We start from the raw sequence: 11498 nt of genomic DNA, 5'->3' as shown, positions 1-11498 counted from the left end.
CTGAATTCTGTATTATCTTATAAATATTCAAAGAATCGATCGATGTACTGGCCAGACGGAAGTCTTTGGAACATCTTCGGATATCATCAGAGCTCTGCGAAAAATCCTTGCACTCTCAGGGGAAATATGTCACGCCTATAAATTAAAAATAGTTGGAAGGTATAGGATAAACCAGGAGATGACATGTTACCAACATACGTTAAGTGCATTTTTTGGGCCATTTTCACCATGTATGTTTACGGTATAAGGAAGAGAACCTTATTCAAGGGTCTAATCTTCTAGCGTTAGAGCACTTAACGGGGACACTGGAAATTGAAATTAACAAATCAACTCAAATCAAATCAAATTTTGATTTTCGAGGAGACGGGAAAACCGGAGTACCCGGAGAAGAACCTCTCGGTGCGGAGTAGAGAACCAACAAACTCAACCCACAAATTATGACGCCGAGTCTGAGGCAGCGTTTACACGAACGCGGTTTCACATCGACACGGTTTTATGACTTAGAAACCGCGTCCAAATAGATGCTGTTTGCAAGTGCTTACACGAAATAGTTTTCGCCAGAAAATCAAAGTCGTGATGGAAAAAGCGCGAGCGCTGCACTACTTGTTAAGTTCATCATTTGGAATCAAACAACGCAGATTTTTCGCCAAAACAGCCGTATTCAAATCGATGTGGTTTCGATAGATGACACCGTATCGTTTTGACAACGCTCCACTTTTGGCAGCGTTTTCAAATCGACCCGGTTTCACTTACAGTCGTGATTAGTGTCGTGTAAACAGAAGGCATAACTGCATCGAAAACGATGCGGTTACAAATAAAAGAAACTGCGTTCGGGTAAACGCTGCCTGAGAATCGAACACGGGCCACGTTGGTGGGAGGTGAGTGCTCTCCCTGCACTCCAATGAGATAAGTAATTTGTTACAAATCCCAATCAGACAAGCAATGGTCACGAATTAGTATATGAATATCTGAATGACATCTATTGCTTGGAGTACATGTATTTCCGAGAAAAAATTCCATTCCATTTGGATAAACAAATGATATTAGGTACCAACTCCTTTTATAGCATTTTGATTAGTATCGTGTCGTGACATCTCGCTTGCTCGCCTAATCCTTCACCCCAGAAGTCTGAGAGCCGTGAACAAGCCAGGGTTATAACAAATCCCAAACTTCTTGTGCATAGCAGAGGACCTACTGTAATGGGTTTAGTCGCTCCAGGTCATCATGAATGAAGGCTACTACAACTTGGTTATCTACATAACAACTATAATGATCGTTGTGATCCTTACTTCCGTTTGGTTTATATTGAATCTTAAGGTGCCAAATTCACCCCTCTGGCTCGCAGCATACGCCTTTCCCAATATAATTGAGAAGAGGACGGATACAAATGGACAGACTACATGGCAAGTAAAAGATACCGATCTTGCAGAGGGAAGCGAGCTTATGTCCAAACTTGCGAAAAGGATTTCCCTTTTGTTCTTAACACTGGCTGCATTTACATTGGCAATGTTCTTTTACCTTTTACTGATCAACGTCAGCTACGATTGTGACCCAGACGAGAAAAGTAAAGATTGTTTTGAGTTCAAAGCTGTGGCTACAGATAGGTTTTCCAATGTTCCAATCGATTGCTCAAGCGCCGCAATCCTGAATGGATCGGTGGAAGTCGTGTGTTACGAGATTGTCTTCGATTTCAGCAAAGCGGTGGGTGCAAGTTACGGTGTTTTTAAAATATCAATTGGTGGGTTGCAGCTCTTGACGGCTTTAATACTGATGAAAAAGGATACCAAATTGATTACCATGATGCGTATTGCCACGGTGGTTGCCTACATTGGTCTCTTCGTGGCGATTGTGGTTGTCCAATTTACCAATTTGCGTGTCTATCTCGTGTCCAATACGTTTGTTGCCATATTTCAAGCACTCGTAATTTTTGCCACTACAATTCTCTTTGCATTTCTTGTTCCTTGGAATGATCTCATCGAGAAAATGGATAAACGAGAAGTTGAAGGTGGGAGAAATCCGGCATCAGAGCCGGAAAACAGGAACATTGCTGACTGAGAGCAAACTTTTACGTTATGCGAGAAAGCATCACCGATGTGCAAGATACTTTAAGGATGCGTTCGATTGAAAAATCTGGATTTTAGTTCTTCAAACCTGGATATTTCGATTTCAACTCGATACAAAATCAAACCACACCATTCGCCGTTTGTTTTTTATTTGAAATCTCTTTTCCGAGGATGGATTTCTTTGTTAGTTTGTTAACTTGAGAGTCAGAAGGCAATCCAGATGCAGAGACCCCTACAGTAAGGAACGGGAATTTCAGTGTAAATTGTCCGTATGTGTTAATGCACTCCTGGTTATATACATAGAAAAGACATAAATGTATAGTTTTATCACAAGGGAACTAGCTTATTGTAAGTTTATTGAAAATTTGCTACGTATATATTGTCTGCGGTTGCCGCATGTATACTTTGCACATTGCCCGAGCATGCTTTTTTGACAGTTTGGTCCTGATGGAGCACTGATTTAACTACATGTAATTAGGTGTGACTTCTGATTCTGTATTGATGGAGGGTTAAAGTCAGAGTTTCTAAGTGGTTAGCTTTCCTGTTGGGTAATTTTTTGTTGACAGTAATGATCTTGGCATTGCGAACATCTGCAAGATTCTGAAGCAGAATTATTCCAAGCTTGTATTTCGTCATTTCTCATTGAGCATACAATCGAAAAGCTGACTTAAGGTTGATCGTGGCTGTTTTAAACGTGTTTGACATGCTTTTTCAAGATAAACGTCTCCGATCGAATTCAATTGTAAACAGTCAATAGTAAAACCAATGGTCAACTCCTTGATGGAAGTTTGAAAGATGCCAATGAATTCGTTTTTATCTTTAGAACACATTTACGCCAATAAAGAAAACTGTTCTGTGTTTTCATCTTCATACCCTAATTTCAGTGACGGCTTTGTTCAAGATAACGGAAATGTAAAGGAATGTAAACTCGAAAACTGCACACACTTTAACCTCTGATAACCTTGCATAGCTAATAGGGATTCCCTGCGTAAGTGGCTTTTGTTACACTCAAGCCTGCGTAGCAAATTATTACTGGCTTTTTTCTTTCGCCGTGTCTTTCTAATATTTTACCAAGTGTGCTGTTATGTACAACACTAAAACCAAATGGAAAATTATCTTGCAACTTATGTGTTCAACAAAGACGGAGAAGGAATCGAACACCTTAAGTGGATCTGCGGTCTCTGTTTTCTGGCTATTTGTATTTATTTGCACTCAACTCTGCACAGTCCTCAAGTAAAAAAATAATTGGAAACTTGATAGCGAAGAATTATTTGAAAGAAAGCTTGTCGTCTATTTTGTGCTTCATTACTGGGTTGCCTATGGGCAAACCCAGTCGAGGTCTACGTTTAGTTTGTTTGTTTTCTTTTTTTTTTTTTTTTTAGTTTTTTTTTTTTTTTTTTTTTTTACGTGTCGGTAAAAGTCTTGCCTGTCACTCCCCTGGTAAGTCGTGTCTTTGTGTATAGAGCCTTCTGCGCGTATTTTCTTAGGATCGAGAGGGTAGTGGAACTGTGTAGATTTCTCTTGTGGACACAGTAGAATCATTAACTTAGCCTGCAATGGCGTCGGAAGTCATGCTACGCGAATGGCGTTTTAGTGGATCCTTAAACAAAATATACCCTTATGAAGCTCAATAATGGAAAGTCAGTTGGATAAACTAGGCATGAATCTCAAAAGCGACGAGTACTGGACTTCGACAACAATCTATCGCCCGTCGAGACGAAATCAAAGTGAGCAGTATTTACCTGAAGTACATGGTAATTTGACACAATTGAGTTTCTTGTCTTCACGCACGCAATCAAATAGGAAGAGGTTTTCGCCTCTAAGAGCAAATATGTTGTTTGTTTCAATAAAATTTTCGCTGGAAAAGGATTCTGTGGTATTTTCTGCCTTTGTGAATTATAATATGTTGTGTATTGAATTTTCGAGCTTAAGGTTCAAATGTGATATGGGAGAAGTTTTTTAGTATTGCTCTGTAAGCAGGAAGGGTTCACAGGTCTGTTGGAAGCGTGCTTGAGTTTCAACAAAATGACCTGAAATGAGCCCCAAAATCAGTGAAAACTTGTGACGCAGATGAATAATAAAGTAGCTGCTATTTCCAAAATGATGGAATTACCTGGTGATAAATAACGTCGTACACGTCTTGGAGAGTAAATTTTGACTTTGCATAAACAAGAGTTGGGCGATTGTGATCAAACTTTATCACACTTGACAGAAAAAGAAACTTACAAAAACCCGGTATCTTGGGCATATGAATTACGGGGTGGTGACTTCTTTGCCTAAAAGCAACTCACTTAACGAAACTGTCCTTTTTCAAACAACAACAAGGATTCAAACAGCTTCAATTCTTACAGAGTTCGATAAAACATGCGGTGGGGCAACCAAAGCGATGGGAGCTGTGTTGGGGTTTCGGTGTGAAAGTACAAACGGCTACTAACACTCTTATAACTCTTTTTTCATTATTATTTTATTAACCCACAGTCTGCAGTCTGCATTTTACCCTCAGTCTGCATTTTATCCCTGGTCTGCAGTCTGCAGTCTGCGTTTTACACTGACCGGTTATTTGAGTGGTTTTTGGCAACAGAGGTTAATTATTCGTAATGCGATCGCTTCCGTTGTCGTTAGCAATGGGTCGCAAATTTGACACTTTTATCGCATTATCACATTACGCATTGAACCACGTTATCTATTATTCCTAAAAATCTAAAAATATTCGTGCCTTATCAGTTTTCGGTCGAATTTATGTCCAAGAAGGCAGATAAATTGCAGAAAAGATTAGTTTTGCATCCAAAAATTCGTAATCAACGCTAAAATGACCAAATTTTGCCTAGAAAACATATTTTACTGTTATTTTTCTTAAATTTTTTCGTTCAACTTTCGCTTTTATAAAATGTTTCAGTTTTCTGTAAATAAGTTATATGCTGTTGGAAAGCTTATTTTCTTAGCTTTAAAATGATGTATTTTTTCCCCCTAACTTAAATATTTTTTGAGAAAAAAAAAACATTTTTTGGCGATGGCTGATTTACCGCGGTTTTCTCGCGGTTGGGAAAGTAGGAAGAAGAGTTAGGCCAGTAGCCAGGTTTTTAACCTCAGAAAAGGATCTGTTTCGTCGTACGAACGTGTGAGGACCTGTGAGCCAAAGGGCCTCTGCTGGTATGACTTCTGGGTGACCCCTTAATAACTTCTTACTAACCGAGCGCGAGGGCTGTACATACTGCCAGGGAAATATTGGCCCGAGGTCGTGGCAAAGCGCCAATATTTTAGCCGCCAAGGTCAAAATTTGCTTAAGTCACGCCCAGATTGGTCTCCTTTAGGAGTCACAAAAAGCTTGAGCCACGCCCAGATGGTCTCCTTCAGGGGCTAAATTTAAAATTTCCGACTAGCATCCCCGTGTGTTCCATATGGGAGTCCCCCCCTCCGGGGCTGCACGTACCACAGGCAACCCAGTGTACCCTCGCGGAGGGTCTAGTTATTCAAGGAAAACGTTCTTCAGAAAGGTTTTGATCCTGAAATTTAGTTTGTCGCGTATGGTAATTTGACACGATTTAGTTTCTTGTCCTCACGCACGCAATGAAATAGGAAGGTTTTTTTTCTTTTTGCCTCTAATAGCAAATCTGTTGTTTGTTTCAAAAAATTTTTCGCTGGAGAAGGTGGTCTTTGTGAATTCATCAAGTTGTGTAATATTCGAGCTTTGCATACGTGCGTTGAAATGTGATACGAGAGGAGACAGGAATTTTTTCTTTCTGACAAATGATTAAAAATAGGTAGCCAAGTTTTTAACCTCAGAAAAATAACTGTTTCGTCATTATAGTGTAAAATGAAGTTTATTTGAGAAGCCAACAATATTTCTTTAAGTTCCTGGTTTATCCAATTTATTGCTACGACTTACTAGTGCGAGGATTGTTTACATTAAACTCATGCTTTTTGCGAATTTTGAGTGTCATGAAATTATATCATTGGCGTGACATGGCTCCTTTATCACGAAGGTTTTTCAACAATATATCGCTTTACTGTAACCCAAAAACATTCAGATAGTAAAATACGTCATATTTATTAACCATTTTTCTGCTTTTGTGCTTGTCAGCATTGTGATTTGCGATAATTCTCAAGTCTGTTTTTGTATATCATAGGTGTTTAGATTTTCAATTACATGGGTGCTCAACCTCGTGCTTGTGCAACGAGAAGCTCGGAAAAGCTTACACTGGGTTGCCTGTGGTACGTGTTACACAAAGAACTGCAGCGTTCCAGTTAATTTTTTCAAGTGGGGCGTCATTAAGACCATTTGAGGGGTCACCCACATGTCGCTCTAGCAGATGCCCTTTGGCTCACACGTTTACTTATTGTGTAATGTCCTGTCCCATTTTAAGGTCTTTTAGTCTTTTAAGCTTTCGTAATAAATTCAGTTTAAAGATAACAAAACACGCTCTTGAGTAAAATTCACTCGTTTCTTCTTTAAATAAATAGTCGGCAAAAAACTAACTGCAAATTGCTCTGACGGACGTTTTCCAGCATGTCTAGCAGTTGGACTAAGCAAACGTTTATTGCACATACAAGAAAGGACTAAAGGTGTTGTTTCCCCTTCATAATGTGACGGTCTAATCTGATGCCAGGTCAAAACATTGTTTGGCTTTGCGTTTGCACCAGAAAAAGGCAAGCCAAGAGACAGATGAAGAAAAAAAATAACAGTGTTTATATTTAACTATGAATCGAATACTCATTGAAAGATCTTAAAAACACGAACATTTTTGCAGTCTCTAACGTTTTGTCAAAAGGAAGAAATTGATCACATGCTAGGCAACCGTAAAGGTGAACGTGATCACCCTCTGTCAACTGAATGAACTACGGGAAAGAATGTTTCAGAGTAGGACAGCGTACGTTTTAGCGAAGAAACTTCCGTGGTTAGTTAATTTTGTTGTTATATTTAACTGAATATTTAGATTTCTTCTGTCGGGTCAGGAAGCCTTCTTTGTCGGGTTCCTGAGAAACGTATCTATTTTGACTTCAGGGTGAACTATTTACACAATCGAGAGGTTGAGTAGTACAGTGTAGCCTGCGAACGCAGACGTATTTCCGGCGGACGTTTCTCTCCCCCGAAAAGTAGCTACTTTTCGTAATTGAAAATCTAAACATCTATGAGATACAAAAACAGACTTGCGAATTACCGCAAATCACAATGCTGACAAGCACAAAAGCGAAGAAATGGTTAAGTAAATATGAAGTTTGTTACTATCTGAATGTATTTGGGTCAGAGTATTAAAAAAGGGATATACTGTCACGCAAATTATGTAATTTCATGACACTCAAAATTCGCAAGAAGCCCGAGTTTCATGTGCACAATCTTCGCACTAGCAAGTCGCAGCAATAAAATTGGATTAACCAGGAAGTTATAAGAATATTGTTGGCTTCCCAAATAAATTTCATCTTGCACTACAATGACCAAATCATTTGTCAGAGAAATAAAACTCCTTTCTCGTGTATCACATTTCAACGCACGTATGCAAATTTCTTAACTCATTTTCAACGCGATTCCCGGGAAAAATACATAGTAATAGCAAAAATATTATTTCTCGTCAAGTGTTGCATCTTTTATGTTCAAATAACAGCTAAAAATAAAGATTTTTTAACGATCTATCCGTCGGCTTCCTGGGAGCCTACTCTCTAGAGAGTAAAGGAACTTCCGACGTTAAATAAAGTGTACCTTTACCTTTACCAGGATATTTTTTTCATAATTTAATATTATCTGTCAAAATTTGCAAAAAAATAGCACCGCACGGGACAAATTTAGTCGCATTACCTCTTCGTCGAATTCTAATGCTTAACACAGGAATTTTTAGTTATTGTGAAAATCTTTCTGTATTTGTTAGCAATCATCCTTTCAAATTTCAGAGAAAGCGACCGGTCTGCGAATATTTTACGAGTTTCTTTCAATGGGATGTCAAAAGGCGAAGTGGATGTTATTTGCATAATCGGGCAAGTTGCGCGTGTGACCCGTTATAAATCTTTTTTCACAAAATGTTCCCGAATCGTCAAGTATCACCAGAGAAGAAACGAAAATCATTCTAAAAGCTTATTTTACGCAAGAAGTAGGTTCTGGAGGTAATTTTGAGTGTGGAAATCAAGTTTACAGCAGATGACAAATACAAATTTACGAGCCATGGTATATTCAATTAAGTTAACACAACAGAAAGGAGTCGCTTACCTTATATTTTGACACGAAAATGCTTTACTATTGCCATAAAAACTATCCAGTTAAGCTCGCATATTACACATGATGAATTCATAAAAGCCACCATTTTCCAGCGAAATGCTTTTTGAAACAAACAACATATGTGCTATAAGAGGCAAAAAACCCTTCCTATTTCATTTAATAATACGTGCGTGAAGACAAGAAAATCAATCGTGTCAAATTACACTCCGTGTCAAAAACGCAACACGGTAAATAAATTTCCCACGAGTGTTTAGCATCAAACCCTTCACTGAAAAACCCTTTACTTGAATTATCAAGCAAAAAATGGGCAACAAGCTTTCTTTCAAATAATTTTTGACTAACAGGAATTTGTGAAATTTCCAATTGTTAGCAGAAGACTGTGCAGAATTGAGTACAGATCCAAGTCTCTGTTTTGTTAAACCCATAAGTTACTAGAGAATTTTCCATTTGATTTCAGCGTTGTACAAAACACCACACTCTTACAATATTAGAACTACATCTCACAGTTGATTACGGCTCGACGGGCTACAGACTGTTGTCGAAGTCCATTACTCGTCGCTTTTAGGATTCCAGATTTTTTTTTCAGCGCCTTTCTTGTTCAGTATCCAATTGACTTTCCATTATTAAGCTCCATAAGGGTATATTTTGCTTAAAAATCCACTAAAACGCCATTCGCGTTACATGACTTTCGACGCCATTGCCGGTTACGTTGATCATTCTACTGTGTCCACCAGAGAAATCTACGCATTTCCCACTACCCTCTCGATCCTAAGACAATACGCGCAGAAGGCTCTATGCATGGAGACACCACTTAGCAGGGGAGAGACAGGCAAGACTTTTACCGACACGGAAAATAAAAAAAAAAAAATAATCTACCCATTTTCCGACTGGTTTGCCATAGGCAACCCAGTAAATAGTTCGCCCTGAAGTCAAAATTGATACGTTTGTCAGGAACCCGACAAAGACGGTTTCCTGACCCGACAGATGAAATTTAAATATTCAGTGAAATATTCCAACAAAATTAAAGAACCAAAGACGGACGTTTCTTGGCTAAAAAGTACGTTGTTTTACTCTGAAAACGACGAACTATTAACATTCTTTACGGTAGTTCATTCAGTTGACACAAGGTGATCATGTGCACCTTTATCGTTGCTTAGAACGTGATCAATTTCTTCCTTTTGATAGAACATCATGACATTTTCCTTGATTCATAAAAGTCAGAGACCACAGAAATTTTCGTGTTTTTAGTATGGATTGTCTTTAATCTTTCCATGAGAATTCGATTCATAGTTATATATACAAATGGGCACGCATTGCGTACATGTAATAGCGCAGTAACACTGGGCTTTATTCCTTTATTGTCAATTGAGCTGCGTTTTGTTTTCCAGGAGATTCAAGTTTTGCCTTTGCTAATATGTAGCTCTAATTGTACACGATATTGTTTTGTTACCGTATATCAAAGTAGTGCCGTGGTAGATATCTTAGGTAAAAAGCCGCACCCTGAAAAGACATGTGATTACTAGTAAAACACTAAACCCAGAGAGATTGAAGAAAATTCCGAAAATTGCTCAAAGATGCGAACTAACCGAGGTACAGATTTTGTTAGCCTGATTTATGCGAAAAAAATATTGATGAAAAAGTAAATAAATATTGATACACAGTTTTTAGGAAGGGCAGAAGCAAGTTTTCAGGAAATGTCGATCGAGAATGTAGTATATGGCCATCAGTTACAACATTTGCGACGTGAAAACAACATAAATTTTGAATCGCAAATATAAATTAATTACCATCAGCAAAAAACACTTCGGGAGAGTTTTGCTTCGTTCAATTTTTCCATTGTGCTTTTGGTTGCACAAGTAAATCGCAAAATCGAAAATGTCGTCGAATTCAGCGGGCGCCGTGATTAAGTTACCTTGCGTGTTTATTCGCGAAACAAAGGATACAGCTGTGTCAAAATGATGGCAAGAAACCGGGTTTTTGTTTTTGTTGGTTTTTTTTTTTGTTCTTCCAAGTGTTGTAAAGTTTGACAAGAAATATGCAAATTCAACACAAAGATCACAATCACCTAAGTCTTGAGGTTGACCATTGTTTCTGCAAAGTCAACAATTTACTCTCCTAGACGAGGTTATTTATCACCAGGTAATTCTATCGTTTTGGAAATAGCAGATGGTTTATTATTCATCAGCGTCACAAATTCCTGCCGATTTTGGCGCTCATTTTGTTGAAACTCAAGCACCCTTCCAACAGACCTGTTTATTTTAGTGATTTATGTACGTGCGGGGCTATTGTCACCATGGACTTATGTTACGAAAAATAGTATTGCGTGACAAGCGTTACTTTCTAGAAGCTTCGCGAGAGTTCGTAGTTTGTTTATATTTAGGTTTGTACGTAAGCGTTTCTAAATCGGTGTGTTTTGTAACCTTTCTATAATTAGATCGATTACTAATTTAGAAAGTTCTAGAAATTTATTGTCAGAGTATATAAGTAGACGAGTCCAAACGGAGTGTTTTTCTAACTAGTTTTTCACAAGCGAAGAGAGTTGGCGTTGGCCGTGTTTAGTCAAGTGTGACAGAAGCTGTGTGCATTCAAGTTGGCGGAGGCCGTGTAAGTTTGTCGAGTACGAGTTATTCAGAGTTTTACTTCGTGGAAACTACGTTCATTTTTGGAATAAATCTTCTTGTTGTTGTTCCGACAACCCTGCGTTCAGTTTAGTCTGCAAGCTAACTTTCCTCAAAACATTCGAACCCGTAACAACTTACAATCTTACGCTCTTACAATCTTACAACCCGGTGACATAGTGTGTAGTGCACTTAAAGTGCACTTACGGTGCACTTATAGTGGACTCCCACAAAAACTATGTTATTTTTTCTTTTTTTCTTGTCTTTTACCGTTAACTCCCAGCTTTTACGGTATTATTTGGTGCAAACGTAAAGCCAAAAACTGTTTTGACTTGGCATCAGATTACACTGAAAAGAAGAGGAATTATGAAGCGGAAACAACATCTTCATAGCTTCCTTAGTGTGTGCAATAAACGTTTACTTAGTGCAACTGCAAGACATGCATGACATGCAGGAAAACGTCCGTCAGAGCAATTTGCAGTTAGTTTTTTTGCAGACTATTTATTTAAAGAAGAAACGCGTGAATTTTACCCGAGAGATTGTTTTGTTATCTTTAAACTGTATTTATTACAAAGCATAAAAAACTAAAAGACCTCAAAATGGGACGGATCA

Source organism: Montipora capricornis, chromosome 10, assembly GCF_036669925.1.
Source record: "Montipora capricornis isolate CH-2021 chromosome 10, ASM3666992v2, whole genome shotgun sequence".
Lineage (NCBI taxonomy): Eukaryota > Metazoa > Cnidaria > Anthozoa > Scleractinia > Acroporidae > Montipora > Montipora capricornis.
This window is presented reverse-complemented; position numbering follows the sequence as displayed.